Source organism: Dipodomys spectabilis, unplaced genomic scaffold (genome assembly GCF_019054845.1).
Source record: "Dipodomys spectabilis isolate Male_0828 unplaced genomic scaffold, ASM1905484v1 ptg000123l, whole genome shotgun sequence".
Lineage (NCBI taxonomy): Eukaryota > Metazoa > Chordata > Mammalia > Rodentia > Heteromyidae > Dipodomys > Dipodomys spectabilis.
Window position 1 is genome coordinate 39,844 of NW_024870800.1, and position 17,663 is coordinate 57,506.

The following is a 17,663-nucleotide window of genomic DNA, read 5'->3' on the forward strand; positions in this document are numbered from 1 at the left end:
CTCCGTTTAATACGATAAAATCTATATTCCAAATATGTGTATGTGGTGTGTATATGTGTGTTTATGTGGTTTTTGTGTGTGTGTACTCTGTGTGTACTTTGTAATGTTTGGGAGGTCACACCACTGCTTCACACATGCAAGGCCAATGTTTTACCGCTGAGCTATACTGCCTAGTTATAATCCAAATAGTGTTTTAAATCATGACTTTGAAACTTTCATTCCTAGTATGTTTTTTCAAAATTATATATGATAAAATGTGATCCATATTATATCCACTCTAGCAATTTTTATTGTTACTTAGAATATTTCCACTGCCTTTCCACTTCCAAACTCTTGTGTTTGTTATTGATAAAGGTTTTACTTTGCTTCTTTTCTCTCTTCATTTTTTTTCCTTTATAGTTTAGCTATTCTTTCTCTTATTTCTTTGGGAATTAATTATCATATTCCTATTATAATATCCTTACATTGTAACAGGTATATACAATGCTTTAATTTCTATTTTGTTTTGTCCCATTTTCACTGACTTTTGGTCCAAACTATTAGATGGATTAAAAAGAAACTTGACTTAGGACACTACTTTTCTCCTTCTCTTCTCTGAAGTCTTTCTGTTTTTTGAAACACAAAAGCAATGATATATAGCTCCTACATGGTCCATCATTCTTTCCCCTCTCTCTCTCCTCTGTTGTACAGCTCAAGTTGTTATCATTCAGATTTATTATGCTACAGCATTATCTAAATCTTAACTCATTTCTAAATTAATTTTAGTTGTATCAAATATTCTCTAAAGACATTTCTCTCTATATATATCTGGGGTCTTGTGTTTTTACAAGGTACAAAATATGAGTGACTATCAAACATCTAGATATCTCTGTAGAATATTGGCCCACCTGCTCAATAAACTCTTATGTAAATTCAAGGAATACAGGTCAGTCAGAACAATCTTGTAAAATGTTGTTGCTTCAGCCTTCATACTAGCTTTGAATCTTTTTACCATGTTTAGTAGTGAAGACAAAATAGTTCTATAATAAGAGCAGATACATAGAAGAATGTAACAGATTTGTCAAAAATAAATTCTTAGTTTTATGGTCAGTAAATTTTGAAAACTATCCTATGACTTTATGAAATAAAAATAAAATCTTAAATGTTGTATTGGCACTATTGTCTCTCGAGATTTAAAGAATGATCTTAGACTACTACCTCAATACTTTTTTGTTTTGTTTTGTTTTTTGTCATTCATGGGGCTTGAACTCGGCTTAGGCGCTGTCTGTGTGCTCTTCTGCTCAATGCGAGTGCTCTACCGCTTGAGTCACAACACCAGATCTGGTTTTCTAGTGGTTTATTGGATTTAAGGGTCTCATGGACGTTCCTGCCCGGGCTGGCTTTAAAGTGTGATCCTCAGATCTCAGACTCCTCAGTAGCTAGGGTTACAGATATGAGCCTCAGGCACCATCCTACCTCCATCTTTATACAAAAATTTAAAATAAAAAATTGATTATCAAACTAAATGTGAGATGTTAAAATCTATAAAACATAAATGTAAAAATTCATGACATTGCATCAGTAAAGGTTTCTAAAACTTTGATATGGAAAGCATTAGTGGCTAAAGAAAAGCAAGAATAAACTGAATTATATCAAGTGATAGCATTTCATAATTCAAAGGACACTATAACAGAAGTGATAACATATCCAACAGATACAGGGAACATATTTGTTAACAGAAGAGAAAACATATCCAACAGATACAGGGAACATATTTGTTAATGCTACAATGTTAATGCTACAGTGATTATGAATCTTAAGTATTTTTATATCTTCTAATTCTATATAAATTTTTTCCTGAATAAGATATTTCTTTGAAGAACATATGTAAATTAATAGTCAATAGAAGGAGCATATGAAATAAGTTCCTCTTTATTATCTAAGAAAAAAGACAAAAAAACTCACTAGTCTGACCCTAATATATAAAGATGACACAAAATATAGTAATGCATTTGTGGACAAAATGATAAGATCTACATAGGAGAATGATTAGTATAATACTGGGATCATTTCAGCAAGCAAGATTTCAAGTCTTCCAAAGTTCAAAGAGAATTGTATATGATCCAGCCAGTACACTTCTATGTATGTATTAAAGAGAAGTAAAAAACTTGTTTGGACAGGGAATGTAGTTCATTGACAGTGCACTTGAGTTGTATGTGTGAGACGCTGGAAATAATCCCCAAAAACAAATTTGAAAAGACACACTATAGATGATGTATGCTGGACAAATTTCTGTAAGTGAATTTTATATCTATTTTAATGTCTGTTCTAAAATTTACAGCATTTCTATTGAAGAAATGCAAGTTTGTGAAAATTAGGCTTGGAAAATCTATTATTGTACAATTTACTTCCAAAGCACTAAAATGTATACAATAAAAGGAGATTATATATTGCATGTGAATTTCATGGCAGCAAAAAAAGAAAACTATTGTTAAAATTCTTCACACCAATTGCAGAATATCTAAAAAGATGTTTTCAGTGTTGGCTAAAAATTCTTTGTAAACTACAGCATTTAAAACAAAGATGTGATTTCTGTGTATTTTGAGTGTTTTTGGTCCTTTTTTTTTTGAGTTTATACAGAGATAACTCAATCAAAAAGTGTATGTGATACCTGTAATATCTAGGAGTTATGCATATCTTATAAGTAATTGATAAACTTTTCCGGAAAAAACTTTTAGCAAACGACAGAAGACCCAAATCTATGCATCTGCATTCTATGAAAGTCATATGTCACTTCCTCAATCCAATTGCTTTTTTCTACTTTGCTAGGAAAAAAATTATTCTCAAGGTAAGATCCAATAGCAATGAAGAGAAACAAAATACATAATCAACTTGATTTATTTGTGAAAATATCAAATGAAATAAAACAATTCCACTTAAGCGACTCCAATATTAGTACCTATGAAGATGTTCCTGAATACCAATATCCAATAAATTTTTGGAATTTTAATTTCTACCAACATATAAAAACTAGAACAAGAAAACAAATATAGCCTTGGAGCAAACCCTTGGACTAATTTTTTTAATTGTTTTGAAATTACAAAAGGATTGATACCATTAAGAAAATGATTTGTTTTGGAAATCAATTAAAAATGTTTAGTACTTATTATAACTCAAATACTAAACAAGAGTATTTTTATACAATCATTAAAAATATCACTTTATTACTATAGTAAAATAGAATAAAAGACCAGTCCCAATATATTATCATTATTCTTAATTCCTAATTATTACCTAAATATCTTAAACAAACTAAATAGTCATGTCTTTAACATAAATGTAAATATTCTTTACTTTTTACTTAACATTTTCCAGGGGTATGTATTCATGTTTCTAAGAAATGTTCACAGCAGTTAAAAGGTGCTTTTGTGAAATTAATGTGATATATTTTGTTGTTGTTGTTTGCAAGGCCTGGGCATAATCCCTAAGCCTTTTTATGCTCAAAGCCAGCATTCTACAACTTGAAGCATAGAGGGAATTCCTGTTTTTAGTGGTTAATTGGAGATAAGAATCTAACAAGTACTTTTTTAGTGTGTGGGGGTGTTCCAGTCGTGGGGCCTGGGCGCTGTCCCTCAGCTCTTCAGCTCAAGGCTAGCTCGACCACTTGAGCCACAGAGCCATTTCCAGCTTTTTTCTTTTTGCTTATGTGGTGCTGAGGAATGGCACCCAGGGCCTCATGCATGCAAGGCAAGTGCTCTAACACTGAGCCACCTTCTCAGCCCCCTAACAAGTACTTTCCTGTCTGGGCAAGTTTCGAACACAATTCTAAGATCTCATTACCCAGAACAGCTTAAATTATAGGTGTGAGTCACTGGCGCTTGGTTGGATGTAGTTTTTAAATTTTAATTATGTTTTAAGATTTTTGTTTCACTATAATATACATCGTTCTACACATAAATTCAGATTTATGTATATATTTCTGATGACAACTAATCTCTAAAAATGTATGTCTTTCTACATATTATATATATATATATATATATATATATATATATATATATATATATTGCTGAAGACAGACTTACTCTAAAACTTTTATGCTATTTTTTGACCTTTTTCATTTCAAAGATATACAGTCTATTTTCCAAAAGTTTCCCAGAATAGAATAACTAATATTTCAATAGAATGTAGAATCTATTATTTCAAGGGAATTTTAGATACACACATGATATTGCAGTAACATTTACAGTATATTACTTGACATAATTCTGTTCACACTCAAATATTTGCGTGTAGTTATGGGGAGAGAGGAAGTTAATTCATACTGGTTAGGAATTTGCAATACTTCCAAAATCTCTTCCAAAATTTGATATAAGCATCTAGTCAATCTACCGGTTATGGTTTAGTTTTTTTGTTTCTTTATTTGTGCAAATTTTTAATATAGATGCATGCACAGTGGTAACATTAAAAATATTAATCCAGATTTTGTGGGTATTTATATTTCTCTTGGGAAAACTAATGAGCTCCAAGAAAATGTCCATAAGGAGCCTTTCAATTCCAATATCACAGTTTGTCTTAAAATGCTTTAAATTCTACACACTCTAATGTGGACATAGGGTCATATTGTGGAACTTTTCTCCTCAGAGAGTGAGTACTACCCTATTGCTTAACAAGGACAATGTACCTTCATACATAGACTGGGCATGTGCAAAGAAGAAGTGGTAATTGAACAATTTTCTTAGCAGTTTATACAGATGAAATGGAAATAGAACAACTATGAGCTCAAAAGGAATGCGCAAAGAAGACAAGGGCACAAAGCAGAATATGCCAAGAAATGCTGAAGTATAATTTCAAATAATGTGCTCAGGTGTGAGGGTGTGTTCAAAGTACAGATACAGACAATGTACTTGGATATCTTGGGGGGAAAACTGCTTTAACCTGTTCTGGGATAATTGTACAAGTACAAGCCCCTAACTCTGACTCTAATCAGCCACAACATCATCATCTAGGGACTATTTTCCAACTGCAAAGTGAGAAAAAGGGGCTCATCACAGTTAGTGTTCAGGTTGAAGCAGTGGCAATCACATAACTTTTCTATAATTCTTCAATTGTTTTGGAACATTAAAATAGGAAAAAGCCAAGTAATTATTTTGCATGTACCTAAATTAAGAGGGATGTATTCTATTGGTGTCTCTTTAACTTGAAAGTTATAGATTATGTCTTTTTATACTCTATCTTGGGACAATGATCTGCTGTAGGTCATTTTCTTCTCTTCCCCTTCTTTTGCCCTTCCACTTACATAATTGTTATTTAAAGAGACATACATAAGCTTGCATTTCTAAATTCTTCAAAATTATATGAACTACTTTATACTTCTGGCAGCCTCCTATATCTTTCTCAAAGGAAATATTTTTGACACTACCATTTTTATCCTCTATGATATTGGATATCTTCCTACTTAAATCAGTGCAAGACATACATGAGACTCATCCAGATATCTCAAAACTCGTACAAACATAAAATCCTATCTTACTTAGAAATCATGCTTTTAGAATGTCTGGGGAAGTGGCATCTCTCATTTTTGAATGACACTAAGAGATACTTATATGCAGTCATGTTTTAAACCAATATGCCACTCAGTAGATGAATGAATTGACAAAATGTGTTTTATGTATGCACAGTGGAATTCTATACTTCAAATTCATATGGAACTGGAAAGACTTGGAAAAATCCTACGAAGTAAAATAAACAAGACACAAAGAAACAGATTCCGTGGTTTCCTCATTTGTAATAAGTTGGAAATGTCTAGGATAGTCCTAGCAGTTGAGCAGAATTGCTCAATAACTATGTTTGTATGACCATATAAGATGATGATGAGCAAAATGAGCTCCTGGATATGGGAACAGAATTTTCTGTTTCTGGTTGTTCTTTTTAATGTACTATGTGATTTCTTTTTTCTTTTGTGTTTTCTCTTTGGTTTATCCCCTGTTATATTTGATTTCAGTATCCTGTGTATTGTATATACATTTATCTTAATTTGGCAATGGAAGAGGAACAATGAAATGGCAAGACAAAGAACAAAGGGCAAACCAATGTAATAGCAATACTCAAAAACAACATGTTGAAATTTTACATTACAACTTATGAGAGGTATAGGGGTGAAGGAAAACTGTGAGAAAAATGAGGGAGCGGGTAAAAAGTTCAACATGTTATGTATTCACTACCTTACAATTACTGCAACCCCTTATATATATCACCTTGATAATAAAATTAAATTAAAAATGAGCTGCATAAAATATAATTTCACTGTATTGGTATAGTAAATATTATTCTATGTGTATTACCTTTTTAAAAAATTAACATTTTGGCTGCTAATTTGAATTAATTACCCCTTTATCAGAGGGTCATCATCTTGAATATTATGAAACTATACAATATTTTCAGAATATACTTGCCATTATTTTGAAAAAAAACATTATTTTAGTATTGTCTCATACTAAAACAGAAATAGTTCAATTGTATGGAAACTCCTAACTTTTCAAACTGAATAATTGTTTAAGAGGGCAGAGTATATGTGTTCTTCAACATTCCTATTATTACTAACTACTCATTTTCAAATTCTGAACATGCCATACTAGAGACATTCAAAACAGTACCTGTTTGCATTTATTTAATTTTGCAATAGGTGCAGTTTTCAATGTGGCGTTACATATTTAAATTCAAGAGAAAAAATAGCCACAGTATGATAGAAGGTAAAACTATGAAGTATCTATATTAATTCCTCTAGAGTAAACATTTGTTCATCAAAGTAAGCCATTATTTCTATGGCCATCAATCCCAAGTTTTATGCCATAAAGTCATCCTAGCTCAACAATTTCCAACTTGTAATGTGCACCTTAAAATTCCTTAAATTCACAACATGACAAGCATATAACTATTGTGAAAAAATACTAAACTTCTGCTAATAAGATGCCCTTCGTATTGTGGAAAGAACCCTACACTAAACTTTGCTGCATCATTTTCCACCCAGTGTTATTCTTAAGATCAGAGCACTTGCAAATATTATTTATAGTTATATAATTTATCTATCATAGATATTCAAGAGATCTGAATGTCTGAATATTAAGATCTGAAACTCTGGTTCAAATCCCACCCAGGAAGGTAGTTTCATCAGATTCTTACCTCCAATAAACTGCCCACGAAAAGCCTGACACAAGTGGCACTGAGGTTCAAGTGGTAGAGCAGTAGCCTTGAGCAAAAACAGGCTCAGGGACAGTGCCCAGGCTTAGAAGTTAAGTCCTAAGACAAACCAAACAACAAAAACAAAATAAAAACAGACTCTAAGCCTATCATTTTTCTCATTGTATACAGAGGTACATAATTAAGGAAATTTCTTCCTGTGTTATGTATTGTAGAAAAAAAGGTGTCACACAATTACTCTCTTCATAACATGTAACACCAAAGTCTCAAAAAATTGCTCTTTTGCTAAATTCATAAATTAATAGCATCAATTTGTTGACAACTTTATCTAGATTATTCAAATTATCATGTTACTTATGAACTGTTGAAATTAACTATTAACTAAGTTCTAATTATACCTCACTTGAAAGAATATCTTAGGCAAATAGAATGCCAGAATCATTTGTGAATTTGTAAATTAAATCTTCTACTTAAAAACAATTTTATAGTATCCTATAGTATATTAAATTACAAACAAAAATATTTATTTTAACTCTAAATTCTTATTTAGCCAAGTCTACAAAGTCCTACATTAAATGAACTTTCCTATTTCTCTAGGCTTAAGCTTTTGTAATCCTTCATCATTTCTTTGGAATCTAACAGAATGATTATTGCTTTTTCAAATTCTTGGTTGGGAATCATGAGCTCTTTTGCATCTAGTAATGTTCTGTAATGAAGACGATATTTAAACACAAATGAGGATTATATATGAGTTGCAGTTCAATAGGAAACTTGACTTCTCAAAACATAATGACAAAATTAGCCCAAACTTCCAACTGTGTGTTCCTTTCTGACTTACTTTTTATTCCTTTCTTGGTTTGTTTTATTGAGACAAAATTATACTACCTAGTCCAGTGAAAGTATAACTATGTCATTCCACTCTCTATTTACCTGTTTAAGTCTGAGTAATAGAATTCCTGGCTTGTATCACATTGTCTTACCATAGTTTGTCAGTTTATTTAATCTACATACAGACTAGCAATTCTGAACTTCTGGAATAATATTTTACACTAGACTGATGGCTCAGACTGTTCATGTACTATTTTCAAAGATGTTCTAATATATGAAAAAGAATATGAACATTTTCAGATGCACGTGAAGGGGTCTCTGATTCATTCCTTCCTGGATCCGATCCCTTTATCCCTTTATTAATGATGATTTGACTTTCTTACTATTTTTGTTCCCACCTACGTAATATTCGCAAGCTTTTGGGGAAATTTCACTTGAAGACTTTCTAATATTAAAAGTTATCACTTGATTTTAGTCTTACTCAGGGCATATTTTCTAACTTTTGTACAGAATCTGAGAGTTGTTCCATATGTGTGTTTGATCATATAAATCATATAAGTGCCTCTGTGTGTATGTGCGTATTTGTATGTATATATGTATGCAAAAAGCTCAAGCTCTTCTTCAGAAATCTTGCTCATAACTAGTATTCCATCACTTGAGCCATTCTTTTTTTTATTTTTTTTTTGGTCCGGTCGTTGGGCCTGAACTCTGGGCTTGGGCGCTATCCCTCAGCTCTTCAGCTCAAGGCTAGCGCCCTACCACTTGAGCCACAGCGCCACTTCCAGCTTTTTTCTTTTTGCTTATGTGGTGCTGAGGATTGAACCCAGGGCCTTATACATGCAAGGCAAGCGCTTTACCACTGAGCCACCTTCCCAGCCCCTTGAGCCATTCTTCTAATGCATCTTTTGGCTGGTTAATTATAGTGTTTCAAAGACTTTTTGCCCAAGCTGGATGCCAACTGAACTTCCCAGACTCCTTTGCATTCTTCAGTTTCATTTCTCCAGGGGTATCAACTTTTGAACTACAACCATTTTTGTGAGTGTAAAATTTAAGCTGTAGCCCAGATTTTTAACTCGTGTTCATAGAAAGATAAATGAACATACACATTACATATACTGAGTATACACTGTTAGAAATGTGATCCTAAGCAGGGTTCAAGTGGCTCACACCTGTAATTCTTGCTAATTAGGCTGAGATCTGAGGATTGCAGTTCAAATCCAGCATCAGTAGGAAAGTTTCTGAGGCATTTATCTCTAATTAACCACAAGAAAACTGGAAGTGGTGTGGGGCTCAAAGGTAGAGAAAAAGTTTTGAGCTGAAGAATAGAGGGACAGTGCCCAGGCCCGGAGTTCAGGCCTGACTACCATCAAAAAAAAAAAAAAAAAAAAGAAAGAAAAGAAAAAAAAAAAGAAATGTGATCTTAGCCACCACTTTATTGCTAGTATAATTCCTGCTCTCTCGACATGGACTTTTTTCCAGTTAAGTCCATGATCTTATATCTGACTTGCTTGGAACCAGAATTATTCTTCCATTCTACTTTTAACAAATTTGCATGATTACCTATCATGATTTAGAGCTAGTAGAAGAAAGAGAGTGGTCTCATCCTTCATGTTCCACTTAGTAGTAATGCTTTCTCTATGTCACTCCCATAGATCTACATACTGGCCTTGGCTTTATTATTTCAACGTTGTCTTATTTGCAGTCTTCTATAGAGTATTGAACCATTATACTTAAATACAGAACTTCTCTTTCTCCTATACCTATTGTTTCTCCTTCTGTTAACTTATGTACACTTGGGTAATAATGCACAACACAAACACTGACCAAAAAATGTTTCTGAGAACCTTCTTCCCACTTAAAATTGGTCTTAATTTACAGAGCACTTAGGAAATTTGAATTTAATGTACTCCAGAGTAATGTTTTCTTTCATATTTTTTGTGAAAATGGTGGACAGAGGCGTTAGAGTTACATAAGTAAGTTAATGACTACATTATCTAAGGAGCATTGTTACCTCCTCTTTTTTCTTTCCCCTGCCATCCCTTTTCTCCCCACCATCCCAACTCTCCCCTCCTATCCCCAAGTTGTAAAGTTCGTTTTCAACATAGTGTCTTGTTCATCTCATTGTTACAACAGGTCATACTGTATCCTTGTTTCACCATATTATTTCCCTTCCCCTCCCCACATTAGAAAAATGTATATGCATGATGCAGTTCACCGATATCAAACAGTCATTATTCCATGGAGGAAGAAAATAGAAGAGAAACAAAAAACATCACGTAATTCATGTTAGATACATTAAAAACAATAGTAAAAAAGAAAAAAAACAAGTTGTGTCCTTATTTTGGGGCTCATTTCACTTAACATAGTCTTATATGGCCATATGTACATGGATAATGTTTTTTAAGCCATGTAAATTCCATATTTTCTCGTTACTAAGTTGTCTCTGAAACACATGTTACCTCATGCCCAAAGATGTCTTTGTGCTATTTCAATGAAACCAGAAAACATTCATTTTGCCTGGAGCAGCACCGTAGATTGTTACTGGAAGTAATTGGAAGGAACTTTTACAGGAAGTAGAAACTGAATCCAGGAGAGAAATTGAACATAGAGAAATGACAAAGTTCAGGTTAATTTGTGCTCTCATTTTTACTGTACAAGAAAATAATCCAAGGCTTGAAGGAAACCCTGTCCCTGACTTTTTCCAGTGTGCTCTTTACTCATAAAACTTTCTGTAAACTTCTAATTGATAGTATTACAAAAGGAAACAATATGAAATTTGAAGGCTAGCATAGAAAAAAATGGAAATAACATTGTTGTACAATGTTCTACTACAAAGAAACAAAGACACGGAGGTTTTACAATGTCTTATGCATGGATATTTTAATCCTCAGATGATTCTCTTGTTGTAAAAGTCAGATATCCATCCTTTATTCTGGTCCTGAGTTCGCCATATCAATAAGGATTCCAAAAAGCAGGATCCAGTGAGTATGATCAGCAAAAGGAGCCTCTTTTCAAATCAGTGTTTAAGGATGGTCCAAAGAAATATGTGGGGTTTTTTTTGTTTCATGTTTGTTTGTTTAGTTTGTGCCACTACTGGGGCTTGAACTCAGAGGCTGGACCCTGTCCCTGAACATTTGTCTTTCCTGCCCACCTACTCCCAAAGCTAGTACACTACTGCTTGAGCCAAAAGTCCACTTCCGGATTTTTTGGTGTTTAGTTAGAGATAAAAATTTGACAGATTCTCCTGCCTGGGTTGGCTTTGAACTGAGATAGTAAGAAAGCTAAGTGACATCAACTGTATGGACTTCTCTTTTGAACCAAGAAATATTAGATGAAGTTTATTATAAAGGTAATATTTGACAATTTTTAAAAGAAGAGAATACATCCAGCAAATAAGCCATAATTCAGCAAAATAGGTGCACTGAATCATATTGGAATTTTTTTTTTTTTGCTTGGGAAGATTACTAGTGACTTCGTAGTTCCTTTTGGGGAAACTAAAATTATATTTGACTTTTTTGTTGGTCGTGGGCCTTGAACTCTGATCCTGGGCACTGTTCCTCAGCTCTTGAGCTCAAATTGAGTGCTCTAACACTTTAGATACAACACCACTTCCTGGTTTCTGGTGGCTGATTGAAGATAAGTGTCTCATGTACTTTCCTGACCAGGCTAGCTTTGAACCACAATCCTCTGGTCTCAACCTCTTGAGTAGCTAGGATGACAAGCGTGAGCCACCAGCACCCGGCTCATATTTGCATTTATGTGCACTTAATGACACTGTAGACAAATAATGAAAATTTGAATCAAATGATGACATTTCAGCTTTTCAGAAAATTAATATGTCTTCCTTTTCCATGCTGTTACATTAATGACTCATGAGTTATTGGACTCTTAATTTAGCATCCTCTAATGTCTGCGACGGTGGACTTAGTATAAATAATTGTTAGTATAGAAATATAGAAAGCCTGATATTTTTATAATGCAATGGAGATCAGATAGGAAAGAACAACATAGAATGACATACAATTTATCACACAGAGATTAAGAATTAGCCTAAATGATATAGAATGCTAAAGGTAATGAAGAATAAGCTTGGATGATAACTAGTTCTTCAATAACCAAATATGGTTCCCTAGAACAGTTTCTGGTATAATTTTGTTATTATTATTGTAAGGTGCGCTCCTGGATGGCTAACACACTCCACCCTCCTCTCAGCAAAGTCTCCACCCAGTACCTGCATTACCTAGGCAACTGGGACACCTGGAAGAAGTCACATCTGCATCCACTGAGGTCACATCTGAATTTGATGTGGCCACACCTTTCTGGGCCCATACCCTAGATAAGGCCTAGCCCAAGCCCAGACGCCCTCTCTCTGCTCTTTTCTAGCTCTTTCTCACTCTTTCCTTCTCTTCTCTTTCCTAGTTCTCTCTTTCCTACCTCTTTCCCAGATGCTCTCTTTTTTAGCTCTTTTTTTCTCTTTTCTAGCTCTTTTCTCTTTCCCTGCTCTCTCCCTTTCCAGCTCTTTCTCTTTCCCACATCTCCCAGCTCTCTTTCCCAGGCCTTTCCCCAACACGTGGAAGACCAAGATGACCTGGTGCAATCCGGAACGAAGAATAAACTTATTCCTTTCCTGAATACCACGTGCATGGTGCTGTTCTTACTCAGCTACCTCTTTTTTAAAAAACGTAACAATTATCATTTATTTCTTCCATCTGGGTTTATTCTTTCACTTCTATCACAACTATTAATTAGCTGGAGCCTTTTTGGTGCCAAAACTGACCAAAAAGTCTTATAAAATTCTCACTTAGACTACCCTACACATTGTGATTAGCAGTGATCACTCAAAAGCCTGGAATCTTTGAATTTCCAGGATTAATATTCACCTGATATCTAAGCACATTCCTGACATTAATTGCCATGACTTACTAACAAAACCTTTTTTTTTTTTTTTTTATCAACACAGCCTTCTAATATAGGTAAAGTACATAAATTAAGAACGATTGTTAAGTCATAATTGGAAGGAGCAAATATATATTCAAATATAGGTTCTTTATTTGGCATTTACTTGGTAAATGCATTTTTGCCAGTCCTGGGGCTTGAACTCAGGGCCAGGGAACTCTTCCTCAGATTTTTCTCTTTTTATTTTGCTTAATGCTTGCACTCTACCACTTGAGGCACAGCACCATTTCCTTTTCTGTTTATGTGGTACTGAGGAATTGAACCCAGGGTTTCATGCATTCTAAGCAATCACTGTACCATGAAGCCACATTCCCAGAGCCCTAAATGACTTTCTTAAGATGGGATTACTTTTTCATTCCATTACTATGTATTATAATTTAGGCTAGGTGGTAGAAAAGGAAGTGGAAAACAATACTAAGTCCAGTAAGGCTGACATTCCTATCACACCCCTACAGAAGTACAGTGTTAAGACCTGCAGGACTCATAGGGATGTTGCATGTTATATTATTATATAAAAAAAACATAAAACGTCTTCCCCTATATCCATAACTTTCTGCTTCCACTTTCAAGTTCAAGAGCCGAAAATCGAAGCCTTTTTAATTGATTGGGGATATTTCCTAGAAAGGAAGAAGGAGGATGTGGAAGGTGATGTTGGAAAAATATGTATATTGGCTCCCAGTCCACATTTTTTGCATTTTTAAAAAGTGCTACTGATGAACTCCCACATCCACTTGAATATGCTGTCTGCACAAGATGCAGATAAATGAAGACATTTATTCTGGTGGATAGTTACATGTATTAACAAAATCTAGTTCTGGAAAAAAAGTTAGTAGTATAAAGTATTGTCTATAAAATGGTTTCATGTCCTAGCAGAACAAAATGTAGTGTTGAAATGATTAGTCCAGCTTTCTTTGAGATTTTATGCTGTCTCAGTATTAAGATGTTCTCTACTTCCAGTAACATGGAAGCATAAAAGACATGATTTGAAGATACCAGTAGTTTTAGGAACAAAGGTACATAATACTTTCCTTCCTGCAGAGACATGTGATGGCAAGTATGACTGATTGTATTATAGTTCTTTTCTTTTTCCTCTTTATCGCAAGTGTTGCATATCTTGGCATATTAGTCTGCCCTGCATCAGCTTCCTGTAGGTGAGATTTACCTCTACTCTGCAATGTCAAGATGGGTCATGTGACTTACTTCGGCTTACAAAAATGAACCAGAAGTGGTTAAAGGCTATTTCTAGGGGAAGATTTCTATCCCATTGTTTGTGTCTAAGAGCTAACTTCTTTTCCCTTAGCTATAAAAATAGCATATTTCCAGAGGGAATCTTTTTCAACTTATATAGTGGAAGAATATAGCATGTAAAATGAGGCAAAACTCAAACACAGCAAGAATTAAGCGAATATTAGAATGTGATATTAATGTTAGTTTCTTACCATTCTTGTATGACTACAGCACATCAGAATTTAAGAAACACTGAACAAGAACTAAACAAATATATAACACTTCCTGTTTGATGCTATTACCTTTTTTATTTAAATAAGCATTCTCTATGTGATCACTTGAGGGGTTAACTTTTTCTTTTTTTTTTTTTTGTCGGTCGTGGGGCTTGAACTCTGGCCCTGGGCGATGTCCTTCAGCTCATCAGCTCAAGGCGAGCGCTCTACCACTTGAGCTACAGCGCCACTTCCGGTTTTCTGGTGGTTTATTGGAGATAGGAGTCTCACAGTCTCTCCTGCCCGGGCTGTCTTTGAACCGTGATCCTCAGATCTCAGCCTCCTAAGTAGCAAGGATTACAGGCGTGAGCCACCAGCGCCCGGCTGGGGTTAACTTTTTCTATAAATGTGTTTAATCACTCTAGAGCACTGTATCTAACTTCCACAATCATTATCAAGAACTTGTGATTGAGATGAAGAACAAAATATCTAGATTTCTCGCTTCTCGTTTCCTCTTCTCCTTTTTCTAGTGAGAATTTTCATCTTTTCTCCAAATTCTCCTATTAATAAAGGAACAATGACACATGTGGATATCAAGCAAAAGGCTTCAAAGCCAGAATTTTATTCTTTCAGAAATAGATGAAATAAATCAGAGTGGCTCAAGGAAGAAGAAAAACATGATTTTTCCCCTTTCTGGCTTCAACAATAGAGTCTGAACACGACTCTAAAAATATAACAAACAATTTGCCTTAGCTAATTTTTTAAAAATATTGTTTTTTAATAAATAATAATTTTAACATTTAAAAAATTTAAAATATATAGTAATTTGTTGTTTGCTTTTGGTAGGCATAAAATAAGACTGCATTAACTTTGTGTGAGTTGAGAGGCTAAATTTTATCAGAATCCAAACAAAATGAAAAATATATGATGTTAAGATAAATAGCTTTTAGGTACATTTTCAACATGATATACACACAGGGACATCTTTTTCCTTCTTTTCCTCTCCACTCGTCAATAAGCAGTTCATGTAATTCAAATAGCTATGTTTCTTTCAGAAATAGATTACACATAAACAAGTTAAAAGACGAGAACCAGTATTGGTGCATTCTTTAAAAATAGCAGTCACATAACTATTAACCATAATTCCAAAATGATAACAATCAAATGCTCTTGAAAAGAGAAGATTGTAAGGAGAATATACAAAAAGTGATAATGTCAGAACTGATTCAGGAGCTGCTGTCTGACATTTAAGATTTCTAGTACATGACAATTTTTAATCAGGATTAAATGCTTTCAGAAACCCAATTTTTTCTAGTTATATTTTATTAAAGAAATATGTTGTTCAAAATTAATGAAAGCATAACAGGTTATAATCTGTAGAAAGAGTGCTTACACACTCATTGTGGTAGGCAGTAAAATACCTTTCCAAAATATCTATAGTCCCGAAATATCTAATCCATCAAATATTGATTTACATTTTATATGTAAGGTTGTAAAATAATCACCTTTCATTACCCAAGGAACACAAATTTGAATAATTATCAGATGGGCAAAGTATACTCAAAAGTCCCAGCTGTAGTTCGGAAAGGACATCATTAGGTAAGAATCATCAGAAAGATGTAAAGATGCTACATTACAAGATAAAGGAAAAGACAAGAACACAGATTCTGAAGTTTCTGGAAAGTGGACCTGGAAATAAATGCTTTTTCCACTAGAATCACCTGAAAAGTATTTTAGCTCTGTAGGGGGCTCAATTTTAATCTAGTGAGACATATTTTAGATTTCTGTCCTTTAGAAATGTAAATGATAAATATGGATTATTCGAGCCAATTATCTTGTAGAAATATTTTACAGCAGATTGGTTTGGTAAGATAACTCAATTACAACCTTTTCCTGATGCAACTACAAGGATACCACATGTCCTAGTTTCTGAGAATAAAAAAGTTGCCACCAGCTTTGTACACATGTATGATGTACATACTACTAAGGGCCTTGCATTAATGAAGTCTTGAATTCCTAAATAATATTTAAACAAGAAGCTCCCTATATTCATTTTCACATTTGGGGATCACTAAGTTCAAAAGTTATGTAGAAGGCTAGGGTAAGAATATAGAAATGAAATCTGTCTCCTATTATTATAAAGATAATTTATGTCATTTTGATTTACTATTTCTAAAGTAATAAAAAAAATAAGGTAAAACCGAAACAGTAACTCGATCTTCTCTCCTTCCTAACTTTCCAACAGAAATTAGAGAATCCAGTAAAGATAAGCAATCCCAGGATGGTATAGGATATTATAGGATCACCAGATGGTGAAAAAGAAGTTAACAAAAATGGGTCCCATGGAACAATGGGAAACATAATCAACACCTACAGATTGTGATATAGTTGTGATATAGAAAATAGTTTCCACTATGCTAAGTCTGTGACATTTTAGGTTTATTTACACAGCTAATTTCATCTCTTAGGAAATTACTTTATTAATACTCAAGAGTTTGCAGCGTATAACCCAGCAACAAATAATGCTTCTAAATGTAAACAAGCATAATACTAAGAGTAACCAAGGCATTGCTATAGCTGATAAACAAGAATGATCTTGGGGAATAGTCAAACAGTCTTGAACTTTTTCATATCTTTCCTCTTCTCCAACATTAGAAGACCTAGTCTAGATATGTAAAACATTAATAAAGGATTTTTATATTTTTTATCGTTCACACTAATGCAAATACACTTTTCCTTTTTGCAAACCTGACTTTGAAAGAGTCAGACCCTCACCATTATTTTATAGACAAACGTTTACTGCTTTGACTTAGGTGTTTCTTGACTTTGGGTGTTGCTCTCTATTATTTTGGCAACTACATAGAAAAACAAGATAAAAGCATTTTACTTATTTTGGATTATTCAAAGTCAAGCTGCCTTCAGTTTTCTGTTCCCTTCTTCACTGCTAATTGAAGTTTAATTATTGCTCTTAAATGATAACAAAAACGTGATACTTTAACGTATATTCTCATTGAAACCAGTGAAAACAGGAGTGTCTGCGATTGTTATATCATTGTTTTCAAATATTTTTCTTCTATTTTCATTATTGCCTTTATTCCTGTCTTCTACTCAGGAAAACAAGGTTACACAAAAGATCTTCCTAAGGAACAGGATGTTAGGCAGAAAAAAATAGATATATAATTAAAGGTTTTCATCTCTTAAGAGACTGAAAAGATCAGAAGACATTTTGTTATTACTTGTACAGTTAAGATGACTTGAAAG